The following is a 25763-nucleotide window of genomic DNA, read 5'->3' as shown; positions in this document are numbered from 1 at the left end:
CTTTGACTGTCTGGATCTTGCTGTGATAACAAGTATTACATTTTTAAATGCTTACTAATATTCCGCACGATATATTTCTTGTTAATGCATCTACCACACTCTGCTGCGTAGACCGTTCGCCGCTCTGTGGAGAAAGTAAAGGCAGCGCCACAGCTGCGCATACTAACTAACGAGCCCGCCAAACTGTATGCGGTCTGCTCTTCAAAGAACAGTAGGGATGACATTGCAAAAGGACCTCCAGAAAGGATAAGTGATTAGCAGGGAGATTCATTAGCGGCAGCAAATTGAGGCTAAATGACCAATACAATTTGCAAGCTTTCCAATTTTCTTTACTGTCCTTGGGACGAGATTTACAGTAGGAAAACAAGCCTGCGTGCTAACCAGGCTGCCCTTCTGTGGTGACCTGCTCCATACACAGGCGGCTGTGGCGCAGCGTGCTGCCAAATATAGGTTATGCCTAAAGGGAAACATTAAAATTATAGGCTGCATAGTGGGGATAGTGTTATAAGAATAAACATTGCAGCTATATAGTTCATAACGAAAGTGAGCGGCTACAAATGTCTTATTACTTACCGGTAATATTCATTACCCCGATTAGGGTCCTCCCCGTCCCAGTCCTTACCACGTGAGGCAGTCCTGCCTCCACCCAGCCAATCAAAACGCCAGAAATCCAAAGGTCGAAGGTGACATAAGCCCCTCCCACCCACCGCCATGCCTGTTATCAACAAGACTCAGACACAAACACAGCGGGAGGGAGGGAGGGAAGAGGACTGGGACGGGGAGGACCCTAATCGGGGTAATGAAGATTACCGGTAAGTAATAAGACATTACCCCCTCATGGGTCCTCCCCGTCCCAGTCCTTACCACGTGAGGAACTCACAAGCAGAGAACCAAGAAGAAAAAATGCAGGACACCAGGGATCCACGCAAAAGTACAAAACCTTAAACAATAAAGCATCGACGAACAGCAGCGTACAAGACGCCAACAGAAATCGTCAGAAGAGGCAAGAAAAACATCAAGCCGAGAATGTCGCACAAAAGTGTGACGGGACCGCCAAAAGGCCGCCCCACAAAGCACCAGGATAGAGACCCCGCCCCATCAGCACAGGAAGCGGACACAGAACCCACAGGAGACAAACAGGGTAGGAGAAACCCGAGACTGTAGTGAACATCGGAGGCAAAACAGAAGAGCCCCGCGAACACCCAAAGAAGGGGAACAGGAGAAACCCCCACAGCAGGCAAAACAGGAAGCAACACCTCCAGCCGCAAAAGGAAACACGAAGAAACAGGCAGAAAAGCCCGATCTAAGCCGCAAAACAACTCAAACCTGCAGAAACTGCAAAGAAGGAAACAAAACGAGCAAGGCACCCAACCCACCCAACCGACAAGCGGAAGAGAAGGCCAGCAAAAAAAAACACCGCAGTGGACAACCACAACACGTCCACCACTAACAAGGACATGAAAGGGGCAACCGCAGACCATGCAAAACAGCAGGCAAGGCCCAAAGAAGAAATGAGAACAGGAGAGCCCGGACAACGAAGCAAAAGCTCCGAAGAAGCCGACCCACCAAAGGGCAACAACCACCGAGGAAGTCCCAAGGCCCCGACAAGCACAAACCGCCGTCAGCGAGCAGCCAAAGCGGAAGGGGAAAAATCCCAACAACAAACCCAAGCTGGAGAAACCAGCACAGAAACAGGAACCCCACCATGGATACCGACCAGGAAACAAAAGAGCCCCAAAGTGCATCACAGCTCCAAAGAGCGGAAGGCCAACGTGACCAACACATGCCACAGGCCACCACAGAAGAACAGCCCAAAGACGCTAAAGACAGCCGCTCAAGAGACAGGCAGTCAGAAGCAAGCGCCAAAGACAGGGCAAAGACAGCTGCGGACCCAGAAGCAGAGCCGGAGGCAAGGGAGGCTGGCCAAATCCGACTCCCAACAGCAACAGCAGGAGCGGAAACCAAAAACAGCAAGGCCAACCCAACAACACCGACACCCCCCAAACCTCCGCAGAGCGCCCGGGAGGAGAAAAACGGGAGGGAAGGTATATAGAAAACCCGAAGGCCAAGGAAACGAGAGAGCAACCCCCGAGGACAGACCACCCCGGAACAAAAACCGGGGGAGAAGAGCAACAGGAGGGGAAGAAAAAATGACCAAACCAAGAGTCCCAAACCAAAGACAAAAGGACCTGGAACAGAGGAACAGACAGAGGGAATGCTACACGAAGCAGCAAGACAACCCAGCGCAGGGCCATTCCAAGCACCAGCGCACAGTCCCAAGCACCCACGCAATGTCCCAACAAAAGGACATGTCCCGTCGAAACAAGCACCAGACAGCACCAAACAGAGCACGGCAGGAAGCGGCCTAAGCCACCAAAAGAAGGCACAACCAGAGTACCATTCCATTAAAGAAACCAACCGCCGTAACAGGGATGCCACTCAAGACCCTCTGAAAGACAACAGAGAAGTCGCCGCCCAGACACAAGACAGGGAAGCCCGCAGGAACAGAGACACGTACCAGGACCCCCCAAGAAGGCCCAAACAACAACGAGCCCCCAGAGCGCCAGCCCGAACAACAGACAAGCCGGCCACCAAGGACCCCAACGGGGCCCCCAACCCAAGGACAGGCATCCAAGGACAACAAGAGGAGAGAGGAAAGCAGAAATGCACCCCCCACACCAGTTCAGGAGAGCAAAGCCACCAGACATGGGGAGAGAGGAACCAGAGACTCGTAACCAGCAAGACAAAGGACCCAACAAGTCATCAGAAGAAACACCAAGGACACGAGGTGCACAAGAGCCCAAGGAACCACAGCCGAGGAGGCAACCACCAACTGCCGGACACAAAACCAACCCCGAGCCGGGGCAGGAGGGAGACCCAGTAGGACCCGCAGAAGATCCAACAGGACAGAGAACAGATCCGGATATATGGAACGCCTCACGAAATGAGTGTCATCCTAGCACAGGGGCCACGTCAACCCCCTCCAGCAACGCTCAACAGAAAGCATACGAGCCGCTGAAGCGAGCACTGAGAAACAGCCCCCAGCAAAGCGTCAAACCGGTCCCGAGGAACTGAAGCCCCCGAACAGGAACCAGACGAGGAACGGCCAGACCCAAAACGACCCCAGAAACCGGAACCAGGCCAGCAAACCACCACAGCAGGAGCCAGCACCGTGGAAAAAACCAGAGGAGCATGAGAGAGACCGAAAAGAAAACACCTGAAAATAGGAAACAGAACTCAACCACCGCAAACCTCTGAGCAGCCGGATGGAGGGGAACGAGAAAAACAGGCGACTCCCACACCTAGGGAAGCCAAAACTACCCACCAAGAAGAGGGGAAAAACCGGGCTGCAAGGGGCACAACCGAAAGAGACACAGCTGCACCAACCCGACCAAAGCCCCGGGAGGCAGAACCGAACAGAAAGACCAACGGGAGCCAGGACCTGGAACAGAGAGAAAAAGGACCCCCGGCCCCACTCCATCACCGAAACCAGCACCACAGAGCGTAGCGACAAAAAATTGGCCGACGTCAAAGAAGAAGGGCCTAAAAGGGGGACGGCCCGGAATGGAAACCGGCAACCAAGAATGACGACCAACAGGAATCACCATTCTCAAAGCAGACCGGACCAATGACACCAAAGGAGATAGGCGACCCACAAGCAGGTCAACACCAGGAGCAGAACACATAACCTGAAGAGGAAGAGATGCAACCACCAGGCCACGGAGACTCCTCCCGGGCACAACATATCCGACTGACATTCAGGGGCAGCAGCAGGCGCCTCAGAGGCAGGGAACCAAACGTAGTGCAAAAAATGCAGGCATAGGTCCAAGGCACTAGGGGAATGGCAAAGCACCAAAACGCAGGCCAGAGAGAAATCTCACAAGCCCCCGCCGCCCCGTTAGCCAAGGACAAGGCCCAACCATCCGGGACCGGAAGGAGGGACCCCTAAGAAAGCACAGACCGAAAAAGAGCAAGCACACACCCCAAAAAGGAGAAGCAGCATACGAACTCTTGAGAGCGGAATCCACCAACCGCCCAACCCGGACCTCCAGGGAAGAAGCCTCCGAAGACCGAGGGAGAAGGTGCAAAAAAGAAGAAAAATGGAGGATACCAGGTGACAAAGACCGCCAGGCGAAATCGTGTCCCCAGAAAGAGAGGAACACCCCGCATGGCCACACCGCAGCCAGTACAGCCAACAGGACAGCACGAAATGGCCGGTAAAAAATGGGAATAAACCCCGCCGGAGCAAATGAATCAGGGAGAAAGACCCAGCAACAAAACGCCAGAAATCCCATGGACCATCCCCGAATGTATACCCCAACAGGGAAAAAACGTCCACAATCCCACCAACAAGAGATGATGGCATAGCCGCATGCACCAGCAGCGCAGACAGCGCAAAACAGTCCAAGAAAAACTGCAAAAGATGCTACGTGGACAAAAAGAATGCAAATTTCCAAAGCACAGCATGAAAATGAACATCCCAAGTCACATTGACAGCATAGGCAGGACTTGAACTCTCAGCACATGATAGCCTGTGACACCAGAGGCATATGACATACCAATGAGCAACAGCTCAGTGGATGCACCGGAGAGGAAGTCCCCTCAAACATGGCGAGCAAAGGAGTAAACCCCTTATATGGAACGCTTCACGAATTTGCATGTCATCCTTGTGCAGGGGCCATGCTAATCTGCTCTGTATCGTTCCAAGCTTAGTATACGTGCTGCCGAAGCGAGCACCAGGAAAACACCCAACACACAAATAAAGGAAGTGCCCAGCAACTCCCAGGAAACACTGCCCCAAACAGTAATCTCATATGTGAGAACAGAAAATAAACAAAAAAGGGCAGCCCTGCAGTCTCCACCCACAGCCACATATGAAGAACATGGCCGCAGGGGCCGGCCACTACACTAAAGCACCAGCGCCGGAACGACCTGGGGCCAGAACACCAGGAAGGCTCCCCGCCCCAGCCCAGCACATGAACGGGGAGCATCCTGACCCCAGAACAGGAGCGTGGCCGGCCGGAGGACCGGAGCGGCCGCGCCGGTAAAAACATGAAAAGACCATAAACAGAAGCATTTAAAAATGCAAAAGAAACACTCACGGCACCGCCAAACCACCCAGAAGCAACAGGAACAGAGGCAGGAACCGGGAGCACCAGCGTTCCGACAGCCGTCGGAGCAGAAAAAAAACAGGCATGGCGGTGGGTGGGAGGGGCTTATGTCACCTTCGACCTTTGGATTTCTGGCGTTTTGATTGGCTGGGTGGAGGCAGGACTGCCTCACGTGGTAAGGACTGGGACAGGTAGGACCCATGAGGGGGTAATGAATTAATGATGGCGCCCATTGGATGTTATGGTTATAAAAAACAGGCCTATCCAATTTTACCGAAAGTGGGAAAAGATCGTGAAGGTGAATAAACACACTCAGTAAACACTATATATCGTGTAAGGAAAGAGGTCATAATTTTTGTGTAAGGTCACTAATTTCGCCCAGAAGTGTCAACGTATCTATTTAGATAAATAGAATAATAGCAGTTTGCTTGGTATTGAAATATGCATCTCTCCAAAACCAGGCTACAAGTTTCACACAAATACCTACAGTAGTCACATACATCCTCCTAGCTGTCTGGCTGGGACAAACATTTATGTCCGGTACGTTAAAGGGAGACCTGTGCAACAATCACACTAAAGGTGTGGGCTGGATTGAAACCTGATAGGATTGCAAAATAACTTCTTCGGTAAGATAATTATACATTATAAAAAAGCACAGGGTTACATTTGAAGTAACCTATTGACATCACCGCAGGTGGCACTCAGCGCCTGTTGTGTTATGTACTTCTGTGAACGTATTGGCTGTCGGCAGCCTTTGAGCAATAGGGCTAAAGAAGGCGGAGAAAACATAATTGCCAATTCACCGGAGCATGAGTAGTCCGATTAATAAAACTGCAAAAACTGCACAAATGCTCGCATTTAGTTTTTCATTTCGAGCTCCGCAACATGCTGCTGGTAGGACTTCACAGGAGGGCTGTGACAGGGTCCAAAATGCTAGAACCGTAACCTTCTCTAGATGAAGCCGAGTTCTCCTACTGTGCTCAGAAATATTCCACATAGTTTTACTTTGTACGCGTTGTGTCATCTCTCTACCAATTCTATGAAGGGTTGCGGTTGGTTAATTGTAATCCATCAGACCTTCATGATTCAGTCGATCTGCAAAATGGATAAGGTTAGCAGAAGGGACATGTCGATAGCTTTAATTCCCTTTAACAACACAGGTTTTGACTCTGGAAATATGCAATTCTCTGTTTTTGGCATTTTTCACATAATTATAGATTGCCCCATAATCCTCCCATCTGCTGCATAATTTGAATAATTTAAAAACATTGTATTGGTTTTTATGTCAAATGGACCAGAAGTTATTAAAAAATGTGTTGCATATGATGACATTAAGTGGCAAAACATTATCAAATTTTGAGTAGTCACCTTTGAGTTGCTGATTGTTGCTGAGTTCTAGTGTGGTGCTTCTACTAATGAAGTTAAACATTTGGCCAAACAGAATATGTGTGTCTTAAAAAGGACAGAAGAGTAATGTAATTCTACCACAAAATGTGCCACATTACCCTGCATAATATGCTTTTTATTACTACGTAATTTAGTTAACTCTTATAGATTTGCCCCATAATCCTCCCATCTGCTGCATAGTCTTCTTTCTCAAGCATAAGAAATGAACTGCTGCAATCGTAATACTTGTGGTAGAGTACAAAGCGTATAGTACTTATAGTCATTTAATGTTACTCATAATTAAACTGCAATTATGAAAATGTCACACATACGCAATCTGAAACCTTGGCAGCTATGGGAATATTGGCATTAAGTAGCTATTGGGCCATGAGTGACCCAACCCCAAATACGCCTGAATGCTAGCAGACCTCACTCAGCATTTGGAAAATGGCTACACACTTAACACATGGATAAGGGTCTTCTCTGACATTAATGCTTTCCTAAACACTCCCTCAAACAGTGCCAAATTCTGGCCTCTGGCAGTTGTAATTAGAATGTGAATGACACATTACCCTCAAAGAATGGTCAGACATCTTACACAGAACCGCCACCTCTGCATATAGAGCTTCCGGGAAAGAGACTCTACTTAAACAAATGCACTACTGGTACTACATCCCAGCTAGAATGGCTAAGCAGAAGCAAAACAGAAATAACGGCTGATAATGAAACTGCGACATCCGGGTACGCTGACCCATATTCACTCGCAATGCCATTAATTACAGTGCTATTGGGTGTATATTCTGGCAGATATTAATGAAATGTATGATACCAATATAGCCAAGTTCCCAACCTATATTTTATTGGGGCTCCCGAATGCTCTGACATACCCCCTCCACTCAGCAGCGCCAAGGGGCATCACGCTCACCTTATGTGCAGTCAAACAAGTCATTCTGTCCAACAGGGGAACAGAAAATATACCCACGCACATGGACTGGCTCCAAAAACTTTTGAGACTCCTTTGCATAGAGAAACTTACAGCTGGTGTTGAACACACGCTGCACCAATTAGATAAGACGTTGAATCCATGATACAATTTTTGACTCAAGATTTCAGGGAACTGTCCTGTCTGGCCTATTTGCAGATCCTTAAACCTACACATTCTGCAAACGATGCTGAGTGAGCTAGTGAGTCTGAGCTATGAGAAATTGCGTTCACCCCCAGAACTACGGCGACCACACCATACGCATAAGGACTCACACTCCACAAGCAGCACTTTCCCCCTCACCTGGTCATTACTCTCACACCTTTTTCCCTGCATTCCCCCTCCTACTTTCATTGGCAAATTCCTCACCTCCACAGTTTATAATGCCTCAACGGCCTATGGATGTAGGTGGGGTGAATGTTATGTATTGTTTATCTTTTTGAAAACCAATAAAACAGATTTAAAGCTAGGGTTCTACTTAGGTGGGTGGCAAACTAAGTGCCGCAAGCCCACTGGTAGGATTTAATTTATAGGCCCTGGGCATATGGCATTCCACTCTACAAGTGACTTATAAGTTAATTAAATATGCCAAATATGTATATGTCGGGGGGCGTGGTCTTGCGCCGCAGGATGATGGGCCTTTACCGTGAGCTCTGTACGGCAGCGGAGCTCTCCAGCTGATTTCAGCCCTCTATTGGCCGCAACGATCGTTCCCTTGCCGGGCAAATTTGTGTGAAGATGCAGGGAAGAAGTTGAGCCGCTTCCTAACTTTCGACGGCCTCCGGGCACCAAACCGCCATCCAAAGAAATTTCTCCACAACATATGTAAGCGGCGGCCGCCATCTTGCGGCGGCCGCTCGGCTTCCTTTCTTCTGAGGTAACCGGCGTTTCTTTCTTAAACGCACGGCAACGTGTAACTTTTGCCTTTTCTTGCCATTTTTCTTCAAATAACTGCCTCACATTGCTAAATAGTGAGCATCTTGCCCCAACAATGTTACAGTCAGCGTATTCAGTCAAAAATGGTGCTGTTTATTTTATTTGCAATCAGTACTTTTTGCTCCTCATCTGCTCTCATGCTTAATTCTTTCTTCAGCCTATAAATGACAGATTTTTTTCCTTTATTCTCATTACTTTTATGGCATTTTTGTTCTACATTTGGTCACACCCCTTAGCCTCTCGTACAAGTGGCTTGTGATTTACTACTAGCCCTATCGCTTTTGGTACATCCTTTACTTAACGAATATATGAGTGCTGACAGGTGGGTGACATTATTCTTTATGCACTATTTTTTCTCAGGAGCCATTTCTGAATGCGTTTTTTATTGGGCTTATGGGCAGATTGAAATCTTTATTGAAGATTACGTCTCGCTCTGCTCACCATTTTAAGATGGCTAGTGAAACCTCACACTCGGCAAGAGCCTCCTCAACAGGTACCTGGATCAAAAGAGCCAAAAATGACCCTCCTTCTCCAATTTTATCATCTCAAAACCCAGTACTTGATATTATCTTGGACGAAGTTAGAGGTCTTAAATATTTTATGACCACGACCAACGAGAAGCTCCAACAAATAGAAGACAGATAGATTAGTATGGAGGCAAAGGTCCTTGTTATGTAGCAGCATATCAGTGATTTGCGTGACGTGTCTACTAAAATTCATTTTTTGGAGCAGGAAATTCAACGCTTAAAGCTTCATACAGAGGACCTTGAAAACCGCAATAGACGCAATAATTTACGCCTTCATGGTCTACCAGAAAATCTCGAGGGGACTGATATGCTTCTTTTCCTGAAGAAATTTCTGTCAGAACTTTTGGACCTTCCATTAGAACCTGCATTAAATATCCAACGTGCTCATAGACTTGTCAGATTACAACCTCATGCTTCAAAGCCTAGAGGAATAATTATGCTGTTTTTGGGATTTACTAAGCCTTGGCAAAATTTGCGAATTCGCGTTCCGCGAATTTGCGGATTTCCCTGCGAAATCGCACAAAAAATCAGCGAATTCGCGAATTTTCCCGCGAAATCGCAGATTTTTTGCCGATTTGGCCTGGAGTACTTTCTACTGGCTAATCCAGTAAGTGCTCCCTCATTGGGTAAATCTATAGTGCTTTTACTACACTGCAGCTGCGTAAAGGGCCAGAAGATGTGTCTCCAGTGACCATGTGTGTCTGTAACACAGGCACAGGCACACATGGTCACTGGAGACACATCTTCTGGCCCTTTACGCAGCTACAGTGTAGTAAAAGCACTATGGGGCAGATTTACAAGCCGCTTGCGCCTCTTTTGCGCCGCAGTTGCGTCACTTTTGTGACGCAGCGGCAGCACAAAAGATGCGCCATGGTGCTGGGTATTAACAACGTGACGCATCTGAGAGATGCGTCACGTTGTAAAGCCCTGCGCCATCAGGAGGCGTTCCGGCGCAGGGGAGGGCGTTCCTGCGCAGGACCGCCTCCTAAAAGTGGCTGAGTGAAATCTACAAGATTTCACTCAGTCACTTTTAGGCCAATGCTGCGTCAAAACCCTGCGCCTGCTTGAAGCAGGCGCAGGGCTTGATGCAGCATTGGGGAGAGAGGGCCCCCCAGAGCATTACTGGAGCTGCTTTTACGGCACAGATGCGTGACGCATCTGTGCCGTTTTTGCCACATGGTGCGCCGCATTGTAAATGCGGCGCACCATGGGTGGCGGAGCTGCGGCGCACAATAACTGCCGCATTCCTGGGGATGCGCCAGTTATTGTAAATCTGCCCCTATACATTTAGCCAACGAGGGAGCACTTACTGATTAGACAGTAAGAGTACTCCAGTTGAGTAGAGGTATTACACAAAAAAGTGGCATCTTCGTGGACAAATACGCAGGGTGGGATTCATTCTGCCCCCTGTTAGACTCGTTTTTTGTGCCCTTCTGCCCTCTGTTAGACTCGTTTTTCCCTTGTTTTTCTGCCCTTCTGCCCTCTGTTAGACTCGTTTTTCCCTTGTTTTTTCCCTTGTTTTTCAGCCCTTCAGCCCCCTGTTAGACTCGTTTTTTGTGCCCTTCTGCCCTCTGTTAGACTCATTTTTCCCTTGTTTTTCTGCCCTTTTGCCCTCTGTTAGACTCGTTGTTTGTGCCCTTCTGCCCTCTGTTATTCCCTTGTTTTTGTGCCCTTCTGCCCTCTGTTAGACTCGTTTTTGTGCCTTTCTGCCCCCTGTTAGACTCGTTTTATGTGCCCTTCTGCCCTCTGTTAGACTCGTCCTTCCCTTGTTTTTCTGCTCTTCTGTCCTCTGTTAGACTGGATTTTGTGCCCTTCTGCCCTCTGTTAGACTCCTTTTCCCTTGTTTTTCTGCCCTTCTGCCCTATTTTAGACTGCTTTTTGTGCCATTCTGCCCTCTGAATCACCACATCATCACTCAGCGCTACCCCACCATCACTCAGCACCACCACATTCTCACTCAGCACCACCACATTCTCACTCAGCACCACCACAGCACTACTCAGCACCACCACAGCATCACTCAGCACAACCACAGCACCACTCAGCACCAACACAGCACCACTCAGTGCCACCACAGCATCACTCAGCACCACACAGCATCACTCAGCATCACCACATTATCCCTCAGCACCACCACAGCACCACTCAGCACCACCACAGCATCACTCAGCACCACCACAGCATCACATAGCACCACCACATTATCACTCAGCACCACCACAGCACCATTCAGCGCCATATCAGCATCACTCAGCACCACCCCAGCATCACTCAGCACCACCACAGCACCACTACAGCATCACTCAGCACCACCACAGCACCACTCAGCGCCACCACAGCACCACTCAGAGCCACCACAGCATCACTCAGCGCCACCACATTATCACTCAGCACCACCACAGCACCACTCAGCACCACCACAGCATCACTCAGCACCACCACAGCATCACTCAGCACCACCACAGCACCAATCAGCACCACCACAGCACCACTCAGCGCCACCACAGCATCACTCAGCACCACCACAGCATCACATAGCACCACCACATTATCACTCAGCACCACCACAGCACCACTCAGCACCATATCAGCATCACTCAGCACCACCACAGCATCACTCAGGACCACCACAGCACCACTCAGCACCACCCCAGCATCACTCAGCACCATCCCAGTATCACTCAGCACCACCACAGCACCACTCAGCATCACCACAGCACCACTCCGTGTCGTGTTTTGGCAGCTCCTGTATTAGCGTTTAGCACAGCTACACGGTTTTTCGTTAACTTGACCAAAACGAACGGGGGCCATTTTGAATCCTTCTGGCTTCCATTTTGTATGAACACGCTGCCTCGTGGTCAGTGTGCCCTTTCGTCCTTTCTCGATACCCATGGTCATCTATTCTGCTCGGTAACAGGCTATTTTTAGTACTGGTCAAGCGCACATGCGCACTATGTATCAACTGGTCATTCTTCAGGAATGTTAGCACTAACTGACCAGTGCTACTGAACTCCTCCCACATGCTGGCTGTGTTCCAAAATTGACCTTATATGTACCTAAAATGTGTAACTTGTAACCGCCTACCTTTTTATTGCTATTAAACTGTATAAAAGAGGTCGCGCACCGATGTTCGGTGTGCTACTTCTTACATTGCCGAAGGGTGCTGTAGGAATGTACCACCACCCCATGGGGTCCTAATAAACTTGTCTTTTGCATTTTCCAGTGTCCGTGCCAACTTCTATACTAAGGTGTACGAGAGTCTAGCAGAGCATGTAGGCCTGATTTGAACCCAACACCACAATTGGCGACCACGAAGGGACTCATCGGCGACTCGGATGCCCGAAGGAGAGGTCGTGACGAAGGTTTGGAAACTCGCCATGGAAGCGATCGCTGCCATTGAGTGACCCGAGTCTTGGCATCCACGGTGTTTCTTTCCTTCCTTCTGATCTGACCTTCCAGGTGGCGCCGGTCTTCGACTGAGATTCTGATCTTGGATTGTCGTGATGTGCCGTTTTGGCTGATTCGATTACAGAACTTGGCAGTTGGACCTTGGACGTTTTGAAGATATTCGGTAAGCTTTTGACTGGTGAGGTAGTCTACTGACACTTACTATGGCTTTTTGAATTTGAATTTGAATTTGTTTGAAGTTAGCTAACGTTTGAATCTTTGAATTTGAATTTGAATATGTGGAGTGCACCTCACATAGGCAGGCATGTAGGGATATTTCTCTGATTTATTTGATTTGAACGGCACACCGTGTATAAAGCACATTAAGTGCCATTTTGTGTAGTATCGTGTTTTTGTGGTACTTTTTGAACATGCCTGTTTTTAGCACGCTCCGAAGAATGTGCTGCTTTGAGACTGGTACCAATTATCGATTAAATAAAGCACAGCCGGCTCCCCCAGAGGGGACTCCAAATCGTGAGATGTATGTAAAATTTGGTATTCCACCAATAATGTACAGCACGTTATGGCATAAGTATACTAAAACCGATCGTGGATTACAGTGGCCACTACATGGGTCATTCGATCTTCGAAAGGTTCAATATGTAGAGCAGTGTTTGTTTCAGCGAAGGTCTAGACAAGATATGTTTGATTGTGTGCGTATGTGGGAGAAAGAGGTGCGTGAACGAGTGAAGCGTGAGGAAGCCTTGGCGGAGAAGGTGCAGCGAAAGGCTGCACGTGATAAAGCTTTACAGCTACAGGAGAAGGAGTTACAGGAAAAGAAAGAGAGGGAGACGCGAGAACATAATTTGCAGGTTAATGGTCAGTTCCCTATCAGGCGTCCTCTTTATCCGGTCCTTACTAATGAAACAGATGATTTTTCATTACTAGATCGCTGTCCGCCTCCGTACGGCGCACCTACGGCTCCGAACGAGGAATCAGATGAGGATAATGATCGTACACAGCGTACAAGGTTACATGCGGAACGAACTGCGGAATTGCGTTCGTTTGCACGAAAGCTAAATATTAATAGTGTTACTGTTTCTGAAATTAGTAAGCAAATGGAACAATGGTCTGATCATGAGCGACTGTATTTCTTAGATCATTTTGGAGATGAGGTTGTTGAACGGTTCAGGAAATATTCTTCAGAGTTAGAACCCAAGGATATATCCAAGGGTCGTGAGAACTTTCGTAAAGGTCTTTTTGTTCTTTCAGATGCGGATGAATTTTTCAAACGTTTGGTTCAGCTACGGAATGAGGCGACACGGCTACGGGAGTTGGAAAAGTCAAAGGGTCCGCCTGCGTCCGGATCGACGGAGATATCCAAAGAATGCTCCATCTTTGGAACAGATAAGATCGCTGCGATTAATATTAGACCTATGCGAGAAGCTGCGCCTTTATATGTCCCTCATAAAGGGGATGGCACAGATGATGATAAAAGATCCAAAGACGCGAAAGGGTATTTTGTATATAACTGGGTTTATACGCCTTGGAATAGAGCAGATGTTATGGCGCTTAAGAATGCTTTGCCTGATCCCCGTAAAAATCCAGCGGCTTTTTATGAAAGTGTTGAAAGTGCAATTTCTTCGTGTATTATGACGTTAGTTGATATTGATCTGTTTTTTGGGTTAATATTGCCCCCTGATATGTGGAGAGCGATTCGTAAGTTTGATGACCACACGACTCTCGGGGCCACTTGGAAAGATCTAGTTCAAGCTGATTTGGATAGGGAACCAGCATGTAAGCCTTGTCAATTAATATTAGACCTTCCAGGGGCCATACTAACAAAATTGAAGACTTTTGCTCCCGCTAAAAAGATTGATTGGACTATATTAGCCTCTTGTAAGCAGAAAACGGATGAATCAGTTTCCGATTTCTTTTCTCGCTTTGAGGGAGTGTTCCATGATTACAGTGGACAATCATTAACAGAAGATACAGGCAGGCATCTATTCATTGATAAGTACGTGGCTAATCTCCTACCGGAGATTGCAAAACGATTAAAGGCGAGTGAAAGCTCGTGGACCACAGCAACCCCTGCTTCTTTATTGACTATGGCTCAATATTATGAACGACAGGAATTGGAGGCAAAGGAAAGTAGTGAGAAGAAAGCGAAGGATTTGAAGACGAAGGTAATGTTGGCTCAGGTTCAGGCTAAGAGGGGAAATAATAGAGGGGGACGAGGATCGTATAATAATGCTCCTCCCCCTCGTTCTGACATTTCTGTGAATCAGTGTGCATACTGTAAACAGTTTGGACATTGGATTGCAGACTGTCCGGTGTTTCGAGACCAGTGTAATTTGAGGGGACGAGGAAGTGGAAGGTCTAGGAATAATTATGGAGGGCCAAGAGGATGGGGAGCAAATGATCGCGGAGGTTATGGAGCAAATGATCGCGGAGGTTATGGAGCAACTGATCGTGGAGGATATGGAACAAGGGGTCGTGGTCAGACAGATTATAATACGTTTGATAATCGCAATCAATATCAGATAAATGAGGGGGGCTCTGCTGAGCCACGCGATGAGCGCTATGCATAGGATTGCGTAGGATGGGGTGTGGAATCGGTTGAGGTACCAGTTGATCAAAGGGGTCCATATATAGAAGTACTTGTTTTGGGTTCCACTGATCAATTTCTGGTCGATACAGGAGCTACTCGTAGCGCTTTGTCCAAACACTTGGTTCCAAGGGCTCCCCTGTCTGGCGAGGTAATTACAGCTATAGGGTTCGATGGAACACCTACTTCTAGCCCACTGTCTCAACCCGTTGCATTTCATGTTGATAAATTTGCTGCCCCTTGTCTCTTTTTGCTGTCTCCAAATACACCAGATAATATTATGGGACTTTATATGTTAAAACATTTTCGCGCTACTATTCGCTGTGCCCCGGAAGGAGTACGAGTTGTGTTGAATGAAAATTATCCAGAAATTGAGCGAGTGTGTCTTCTCCATGAATCTGAAGTATTAGCCTCCCTACCAAAAACATTGTGGGCCACTTCTGACACTGATGTAGGGCAAATGAAAATTCCTCCAGTACGTATTACTGTAAAGGAGGGAGTATCTCTGCCACGTGTCCCACAATATAAAATTTCGAGAGAAGGTGAAATTGCTTTGATACACATTGTGAATGATTTGATTTTGGCAGGAGTAGTTGAGGAAGTTCCCTACAATGTTTGCAACAGCCCAATTTTACCGATCCTTAAAAGAGATACAGATGCTAAGGTTTACCGTTTTATTATTGATTTGAGGGAAATCAACAAGATAGTAGTGCCTCAGTACCCGGTGGTGTCTGACATCACCACGTTGCTTACGTTGGTTCCACCGACGGCAACTACTTTTACAGTCATCGATTTGAAGAATGCATTCTTCTCAATTCCTGTACATCCTGAGAGTCGATATCTATTCGGCTTTACATTAAATAATAAATCGTACAGATTTTGTCGAGTTCCTCAAGGCTATACTGAAAGTCCTAGCATCTATAGTCAGGCTTTGAAAAGGCAGCTTGATTCCTTTGAATTACAAGATGGAGTGGCTCTTATTCAGTATGTGGATGACATCTTACTTGCCGCAGACACACAAGAACAATGTGAGAAAAGTACCTTTTCCTTGCTTTCCTTCCTAGCCAAAAATAATCATAAGGTTTCAAAGAAAAAGCTGCAATATTGTAGACCCAAGGTGACCTACCTCGGTCATCTTTTGTCTAAGGAGGGCCGTGCATTGACACCAGATCGAATTCAAGCAGTTTTAGACACACCAGTCCCCCGCACTCAGAAAGATGTTCGTGCCTTTATAGGTTTGACGTCGTTTTGTAGGCAATGGATATTGGGTTTTTCCACACATTGTTAAGCCTTTGTTGGCATTGTTGTCTAAAGATACACTGATTCCCATTGAATGGACGGATGAATGTCAGAACGCTTTTGAACAATTGAGACAAGCTCTTTGTTCTGCACCAGTGTTAGGTACACCTGATTACACGAAGATCTTTACATTGTATGTACACGAGAAGGATGGGTGCGCATTGTCAGTCTTAGTGCAGACACACGGAGACAAACAGAGGCCTTGTGCATACTTCTCGGCGGTACTCGACCCTGTGGCTCGAGGATTGCCTGGATGTTTTCGAGCAGTTGCAGCAACAGCAGTAGCGATACGACAAAGTGAGGGAATAGTTTTGTCACACAAATTGTTGGTGTTAGTTCCCCATGCGGTAGATGCATTGTTGAATCAAATGAAAACACAGCATCTAACCAGTGCCCGCCTAACAGGATATGAGCTAACGTTGTTGGCGCCGCACATCACACTAAAACGATGTGCGACACTGAACCCTGCTACTTTATTGCCGGATCCTGTTGCTGAGACCCAGAAGGAAGAACAACATGACTGTGTTTTTCTGACTGAGGAACAGACAAAGGGTCGTATCGACTTACAGGATACACCATTTCCAGATGTAGATGGGGAACTGTGGGTCGATGGATCGTGTGTGAGGTTATCAGATGGTACGACTTCCGCAGCTTATGCGATCACGACACTTAAGACAGTGGTAGAAGCAGCACGAATACCCCAGAAATCGGATCAAGCAGCTGAATTAATAACCTTAACGAAAGCATGTGAGTTAAGTGCTGGGCTATGTGTGAACATTTACACGGATAGTCGTTACGCTTTTGGAGTAGTGCATGATTTTGGCCTACTCTGGAAGGAACGAGGATTCTTGACTTCACACGGAGTACACATCATGCATGGAGAATTGGTACGCGATCTCCTGAATGCACTATTATGTCCAAAGAAAGTAGCAAATGAAATGAAATGAAATGAAATGAAAAAATAACTTATAGAGCGCACTGCGGCCAAGCGGCTTCCTGGCGCTGAGGATCACATCCATATCTACCAAGAGGGCACGGAAGGGAATTTAGCCAGGAAAAGCCTGAAGAAAGAAGAAAGTTTTAAGAGCTTTGCGAAAGTGAGAAAAAATGGGGATGGAGCGAATAGAAAGAGGGAGAGTGTTCCAAATCTGAGGAGCCCGCACAGAGAAGCGGGTGCCACCAGTGCGGGATTTGCGGAAACGGGGAACGTGAAGAAGAGAGAGGGAAGAAGACCGGAGAGAGCGACTAGGGGCGTGGGAAGAGATCAGAGAATTAATGAAGAGAGGAGCGGAGCGGGCGTGCGCCCGGAAGGCCAAACAAGCAAGTTTGAACTGGGACCTGAAATGAACGGGGAGCCAGTGAAGGGTTTTGAGGGCAGGGGTGATATGGGAAAACTTAGGAAGACGAAGAACAAGACGGGCCGCCTGGTTCTGGATGGCCTGGAGACGACGAGTCTCGTAGGCAGGAATGCCTACATACAGGCCATTACCATAATCCAGGCGGGATGTGATGAGGGCAGTGATGATGACTTTGAGGGCATCAACAGAAAAAAACTGGGAAATTTTGCGGATGAGGCGGAGGGAAAGGAAACAAGAGGATACAACAGAACTGATGTGCGCATGCATAGAAAGATCATTGCTGATCTTGATGCCCAAGGTCCGGACAGAGGGGACAGGGGCAGGAGGGGAACCAAAAGAAAGGGGCCAATGGGCTGAAGACCAAGGATTAGAGGGGCCACCAGTGAGAACGAGCTCTGTCTTGTCCGGGTTGAGCTTCAAGTGATTGAAGCTCATCCACTGGGAAATAAAGACAAGAGTAGAGCTGAGCTTAGGAAGGGAGTAAGTGGGGGAAGATAGATCAAAGACGAGCTGGAGGTCATCTGCGTAGTTATACACCGAGACCCCCAGCTCAAGAAGCGAGGAGATAAGAGGGCGGATATAGAGATTAAAAAGAAGAGGGGAAAGAGAAGAGCCTTGGGGTACCCCACATGTGACAGGGAGGGGGGGTGCAGAGAAATCGGAGAGGTGAACAGCCTGCGATCGTCCCTGAAGGAAGGACGCGATCCAGGAAAGGGCAGAGCCCTGGATGCCCGCTGCGCTGACACGGTCAAGAAGGATGGCATGATCGACCGTGTCAAACGCAGCGGACAAATCCAAAAGGACTAAGGCCTGGGGAAGATTACTATCGGCCTTGCCCTTCAGTTCGTCCAGGACCGCAAGGACCACACCCTCAGTTGAGTGGCCGGGACGAAAGCCAGCCTGATGAGAGGCCAGGATGTTATTCTCCTCTATGTAGGAAGAGAGGCAAGATGTCACGTAGCTCTCAAGAATTTTCCCTAGATAGGGAAGAAGGGAGATCGGCCTAAAATTCGATGGAAGGGAGGGATCCAGGCCAGCTTTCTTCAGGATAGGAAGCACGATGGCAGACTTAAAAGAAGAAGGGACAGAACCCGAAGCCAAGCAAGAATTGAGAAAGGTTAGGAGAGGGGTAGGGCAACTAGTGTAAAGGGTTCTAAGAATACGGGCAGGAGCACAGTCTGCCGGGGAGCCAGACTTGACCTTAGCCAAAAGGTCAAGAAAGAGCTCTGGTGTAATGGGTTTAAAGTGGTGCAAAACAGAGGGGGAGGGGGAGGAAAGATCCGGCACGTCAAGATGGGGCATGATCGGGATGTTGGCCTTAATGGTGATTATTTTATTGATGAAATAGTCATTCAGAGAATGACAAAGAGATTGTGAAGGAGCAGGGGAGAGACCAGCACGGTCAGAGGTGGCAAGGCTACGGACCAGTGAAAAGATCTCACGAGATTTATTAGCCGAAAGGGCTACGCGGTCCGTGAAGTATTTAGATTTGGCCGCTAGGATGGCTGATTTGTATTTATGGAGAAGAGCCTTATAATTCAAACGGAGAGTGGGGCAGTAGTCACGACGCCAGCGACGTTCAGACCGCCTGAGCTCTAGTTTCAGGGATCTGAGGTCGTTGGAGAACCACTTATGGGCGTCGTGAAGGCGGGCCGATCTGATCTTTTTAAGAGGAGCGGCTTGATCGCAAGCCGAGGAAAGCCAGGTACGAATAGCATCCGCCTGATTTTCTACGGGGAGATCAGTCAGAATGGGAGCCGATAAAGACAAAGAGGAGGAAAGATCATTGAGATCAACCTTATTCCAGCTCCGAGCCCAGATGTTTTTGGGCAAAAGGGCTTTCTCGGGTTGAGCCAGGGGGATGGAAAAGGAGATCAAAAAATTATCTGACCAAACACAGGGGGAAATCGAAGAGACCAAGGGGTTGCAACGTAAAGACCAGATCTGGTCAAGGATGTGACCGTGGGTGTGAGTGGGGGTCGAAACGAGAGATACAAAATTAAGGCAGCGAAGAGTGGCAGAGAAATCTTTGGAGGAAGAGTCCTCCCGCGGATCACCCGGCCAAAAATTAAAGTCCCCGAGCAGAAGTAGCGAGGAATTGTTTACAGCCAGGGTGGCCAAGAGATCCTGCAGAGAAGACACGAAGGATGGCATGTTTTGAGGAGGGCGATAGAGGAGGATCACTGTAAGGGGAACCGGGAGGTTAAGGGAGCGGGCCACCAGGAAGTCAACACTGGCGATAAAAGGATGCGAAAGGAGTTGGAATTGCAGGGAGCGGCGAGCTATCATTGCCACGCCACCCCCAGTTCTTCCGTCAGGGCGGTCAGCGCGGAGGGCGTAGTGAGTGGCAGGAAGAATGGCGAGGAGGTCCGGGAGTGAGTGGGAGGAAAACCAGGTTTCGGTGAGGAAAAGAAGGTCCGGAGGGTCGGTATCCAACAGATTGAAAAGAGCGATTTGGTTTTTAACAGCAGAGCGCGTGTTAAGAAGAATAGCAGAGGCAGCAGGGGAACCGGGGGAAATACGGGCGGGGGAGGGCGTAAGAGAAGACACAGGAGAGATTAAAGGAGGAGATGGGGACAGGGTAGAACCAGAAGAGGGGGGGGCATAGATACCGTGGGAAGATAGGTGTAGAGCTACAGAGGGGGAGAGAGAGATAGAGGCAGGAATAGAGGAGAGTTGTGCCGAAGAATACACCAGAGGACGGGCAGAGTCTAGGGCCCCGGGTCCCGGCCCGTCGCGGATGGGCGCAGACGGGCGCAGACGAGCGCCCGCTGCACCCGTCCGCTGCGCAAACGGTGAAAGCACATGATAAATAGTGCAGCTAAAGGGCGTGGCCAAGGAGTGGGCGTGGCCAGGGGAGCGTCCGCTGGAGGCGGCAGGCGATTGGATGCAAGGCCGCGGCAGCGTCAAGCTCGGCTGCGCGGAACAGAGGGTAGAGGGCAGGGCCCCTGAGGCAAGGTGAGGACAAAAGAATTTAAAAAGCGCGAAATAGCGCGAGCTAGTGAGGGTGGTGGAGTTAAAAACAAGGGAAATCTAAGTGCTCCCGCGGAAGGCAAGGGAGTGATCCAATGAAGACTGAGCTTGTATTCAGCTCCTAAATACCGGCAAAAGTGGGCGTGGCCAAGGAGTGGGCGTGGCCGGGGGAGCGTCCGCTGGAGGCGGCAGGCGATTGGATGCAAGGCCGCGGCAGCGTCAAGCTCGGCTGCGCGGAACAGAGGGTAGAGGGCAGGGCCCCTGAGGCAAGGTGAGGACAAAAGAATTTAAAAAGCGCGAAATAGCGCTAGCTAGAGAGGGTGGTGGAGTTAAAAACAAGGGAAATCTAAGTGCTCCCGCGGAAGGCAAGGGAGTGATCCAATGAAGACTGAGCTTGTATTCAGCTCCTAAATACCGGCAAAAGTGGGCGTGGCCAAGGAGTGGGCGTGGCCGGGGGAGCGTCCTCTGGAGGCGGCAGGCGATTGGATGCAAGGCCGCGGCAGCGTCAAGCTCGGCTGCGCGGAACAGAGGGTAGAGGGCAGGGCCCCTGAGGCAAGGTGAGGACAGAAGAATTTAAAAAGCGCGAAATAGCGCTAGCTAGTGAGGGTGGTGGAGTTAAAAACAAGGGAAATCTAAGTGCTCCCGCGGAAGGCAAGGGAGTGATCCAATGAAGACTGAGCTTGTATTCAGCTCCTAAATACCGGCAAAAGTGGGCGTGGCCAAGGAGTGGGCGTGGCCGGGGGAGCGTCCGCTGGAGGCGGCAGGCGATTGGATGCAAGGCAGCGGCAGCGTCAAGCTTGGCTGCGCGGAACAGAGGGTAGAGGGCAGGGCCCCTAAGGCAAGGTGAGGACAAAATAATTTAAAAAGCGCGAAATAGCGCTAGCTAGTGAGGGTGGTGGAGTTAAAAACAAGGGAAATCTAAGTGCTCCCGCGGAAGGCAAGGGAGTGATCCAATGAAGACTGAGCTTGTATTCAGCTCCTAAATACCGGCAAAAGTGGGCGTGGCCAGGGAGTGGGCGTGGCCGGGGGAGCGTCCGCTGGAGGCGGCTGGCGATTGGATGCAAGGCCGCGGCAGCGTCAAGCTTGGCTGCGCGGAACAGAGGGTAGAGGGCAGGGCCCCTGAGGCAAGGTGAGGACAAAAGAATTGAAAAAGCGCGAAATAGCGCTAGCTAGTGAGGGTGGTGGAGTTAAAAACAAGGGAAATCTAAGTGCTCCCGCGGAAGGCAAGGGAGTGATCCAATGAAGACTGAGCTTGTATTCAGCTCCTAAATACCGGCAAAAGTGGGCGTGGCCAAGGAGTGGGCGTGGCCGGGGGAGCGTCCGCTGGAGGCGGCAGGCGATTGGATGCAAGGCCGCGGCAGCGTCAAGCTCGGCTGCGCGGAACAGAGGGTAGAGGGCAGGGCCCCTGAGGCAAGGTGAGGACAAAAGAATTTAAAAAGCGCGAAATATCGCTAGCTAGTGAGGGTGGTGGAGTTAAAAACAAGGGAAATCTAAGTGCTCCCGCGGAAGGCAAGGGAGTGATTATGACAGCCTAAAAAACAAAGTCATCTTCTGGCTGAAAACAAATAGGCCCCTCCCCTCACATCTAAATGGGGACATTGTTACAGTCAGAAGATGCCGGTGGGTAGGGGTACGCCCCAAGGACATAGAGGGGGATATAGTTATTAGCAATAGTCAAATGCAGTGCATACAAAAAGGTGACGGACAAAATAGGACAAGGCAATGCTTTTGCAGATCGCATTGCGAGAGAGACCGCTATGCTACAAAATAATTCCCCCATGTACGTGGTAAAATCACAAGCCGAGCGGTGGCATAATGCTAGAGAAGAAATATTAGATATACAGAAGTCTGCATCTGAGGCAGAACTTACGAAATGGGCCACTGAAGGAGTATTGGATGATGAGGGTTGCTGGCGCAGTAAAGATATGGAAAGATGGAAACTACCCATGGCCTATTTACAAACAATGGTGCAAATGACACATGGGCTGGCACACATTGGAGCTCTCGCAATTACTAAATTGCTTACACGAGTTTGGGAGAATCCTGAAATTGCTAGTACGGCTAAGAGAGTAGTGCAGACCTGTCTGATATGTTTACAGCACAATCCTGGACAAGGGACTCATACTCCTAAAGGAGGGTTTGTTCCACCTACTGCACCATTCGAAGTACTGCAAATGGATTACATCCAGCTGGAGCGCTGTAATAACCTCAAGTATGTCCTGGTGGTGGTGTGTGCCTTCAGCAAATGGATTGAGGCTTACCCTACGAAAGACAATACAGCATTGACAACAGCTAAGGTGTTACTCAAAGAGTACTTCCCGCGCTATGGTGTTTGTAAGTTTATGTGGAATGATAACGGTCCTCATTTTATTGGGAAGGTAGTGGAGTACGTCCTGAAAGGATTGGGAATCAAGCAACGATTCCACGCTGTCTTTCATCCGCAATCAGCAGGTTTGGTAGAAAGGTACAATGCAACTCTGAAGCTGAAGCTAGCAAAGATTGTGGCATCCACATCTCTGAAATGGCCGGACGCTTTGCCTTTGGCATTGCTGTCTATTCGATCAGTGCCACATTCTCGATCTGGTCTCACACCCTATGAAGTGGTGTTTGGAAGGCCGATGAATATTTGGGGAGTTCCTAAACCTCGTTTGATACATGATGTGCCTTGTATAATGATGAACGATTATTTGGCACGATTAACAAATGATTTGCTTTCTATTCATCAACAGGTTCGAGAAGCGCTCCCTGATAACTCCACTGGTGAAGCTCGCGATCTTCATCCTGGGGACCATGTGATGATCCGCGTGTTTGAGCGATCCAGCAGTTTGGAACCGAGATGGCATGGCCCTGAGCAGGTGCTGCTGGCAACGCGGACGGCTGTGCGAGTCACGAATAAGAAGCGGTGGATACATTCAACGCACTGCCGACGTGTCTCTCCGGATCTGGTGAGCCCTGTGGTGCTATCCGACTACAGAAAGATTTTGGATGCAGAAAAGAGCCCAGCTGTCACGTCCGATGAATTGGAGGGAGCCTTCCCGGACCACACTGTTTCTGATGGAGTGAAGTACAATCTACGTCCCAGGAAATAAATCTCTTTTTGTATTTTTTTGAACTGGTTGGTAACCGCTCTGAGGTTTGTGAAACGGAAGCCGGGAATATCAAGGGGGGGGGGATCAGTCCTGCCCAGTGTAGCGACACCCGTCTTGAATCTCGGAGAACAAATCAACGGCAGCCTCGGTCCAGAACCATCGTTTTTATTTTCTCGTTTAGTGTTGCTCTTGAAGATTATTGTTTTGCGAACTATGGCATCTCCTTCAACACGAAAGGGGAGAATTCTTTGTGCTGTTTTGTTTGTCTTGACCATAGTGGTGATCGCAGTAGTAGCTTGGACTATAGAACAATTGTTTCCTGCACGAGAACACCTACTGCCCACCACTCCAAGCCCATCTGAACATTTTCATTTTACTTTGCCTTATTATGAAGAGAGACATAGACAGACTTATTTGAATAACAGTTTTATTCAGATCTTGCATCATACTCACAACATGACCAATACGTCCAATTGTTAGGTATGTGGAATGTTGCCCGGACATCAGAAGAGGGGAGGAACTCCACTCATTCCTCTCCCGTTTTCTCTTAATGGTTCTTGCAATGCTTGGTACACTCTTCTTTTTACCTTACGATGGCCAACGAAAGGTGGACTACTTTTTCGATTGAACAAGATATGCTATAATGACAAAGATGGTTATCCACAAGCTGAAGGAACTAAATTTGAATGGGAAGAGTATCGTCCGGACAATGTTTCTGCACCTCGTATCTATACGAATCAAAGACTTATAAATGTAACGAGCTTATATGTGATAACAGTTATTGATACAAAAGCAGATCTGTGTATTAGAAATAAAGGTATAATCCCTGTAGGCCGCAGCGAATGTAATATTACACTTACCTTTGATACGCCAAATGGAATTGCATTTGTAGCTTCACGTAATACATATTTCATTTGTGGAAATAAGGGATACCATCGTCTGCCATTGGGATGGTTAGGAACATGTTACATAGCTTTTGTATTACCACCTGTATTTATTGCTCCTCCTATGTATCACAATGATTACGTTCTGTATCATGATTTTGTACTGAACAGAGTTAAACGAACATTAGATCTTGATGGAATAGACCAAACTAAGGCGGCTTACACGTGTAGTGGAAGCTGTCGCTAATGAAACTGCCTCTGCTTTAGGGAATATAACTGAAGAATTGCAAATCACCCGAATTGTGACGCTCCAGAACCGGATGGTTCTAGACGTGATACTAGCTGATCGGGGCGGGGCATGCCGCATTATCGGAAGTAGTTGCTGTGTGTATGTGCCAGATAATTCACCTTCCGTGTATGAATCAATCACGAAACTACATAAAATAGCTGCTGAGATCCACCCAGAAAATGGAACATGGACCTTTTCTGGTTGGTTCTGGACCCTACTCAGTACTTGGGGTTGGAAATTATTAACTATTCTATGTATTTTTATTGGAGTATTATTTTCCCTTTGTCTATGTATTCAATGTGGCCCAACATTATGTTCTGTATGTATCACAGCCTGTATTCCGTCCAAACGAGCTATTATTAAGCAAGAGAAACTGATCAATGATGAAGTGTTGAAAATAATGGCCATCAACATTGATGATGAGAGCCCTGATTACGTTCATTATGAGGTAGCTTTTGCTAAACGCTAAAAGGGCCGTCTGTCGTGTTTTGGCAGCTCCTGTATTAGCGTTTAGCACAGCTACACGGTTTTTCGTTAACTTGACCAAAACGAACGGGGGCCATTTTGAATCCTTCTGGCTTCCATTTTGTATGAACACGCTGCCTCGTGGTCAGTGTGCCCTTTCGTCCTTTCTCGATACCCATGGTCATCTATTCTGCTCGGTAACAGGCTATTTTTAGTACTGGTCAAGCGCACATGCGCACTATGTATCAACTGGTCATTCTTCAGGAATGTTAGCACTAACTGACCAGTGCTACTGAACTCCTCCCACATGTTGGCTGTGTTCCAAAATTGACCTTATATGTACCTAAAATGTGTAACTTGTAACCGCCTACCTTTTTATTGCTATTAAACTGTATAAAAGAGGTCGCGCACCGATGTTCGGTGTGCTACTTCTTACATTGCCGAAGGGTACTGTAGGAATGTACCACCA

The 25763-nt window shown here is 48.3% G+C and overlaps 1 protein-coding gene and 1 non-coding gene across 2 annotated transcripts in view; both read right to left on the bottom strand.

Moving 5' to 3' along the window:
• LOC144769745 (uncharacterized) overlaps nt 1-25763 on the bottom strand; it is a 366836-nt gene that overhangs the window by 102978 nt on the left and 238095 nt on the right. The gene's annotated exons all lie outside the window — the stretch shown is intronic.
• On the bottom strand, nt 4631-4737 carry LOC144771211 (U6 spliceosomal RNA). The gene has a single exon (XR_013599168.1). It is a non-coding gene; the product is annotated as a U6 spliceosomal RNA (small nuclear RNA).

The sequence above is a fragment of the Lissotriton helveticus genome, chromosome 7, assembly GCF_964261635.1.
Source record: "Lissotriton helveticus chromosome 7, aLisHel1.1, whole genome shotgun sequence".
NCBI classification, from domain to species: domain Eukaryota; kingdom Metazoa; phylum Chordata; class Amphibia; order Caudata; family Salamandridae; genus Lissotriton; species Lissotriton helveticus.
Note: the sequence above shows the minus strand (reverse complement) of the source record. Positions and strands in the feature narration are given on the sequence as shown.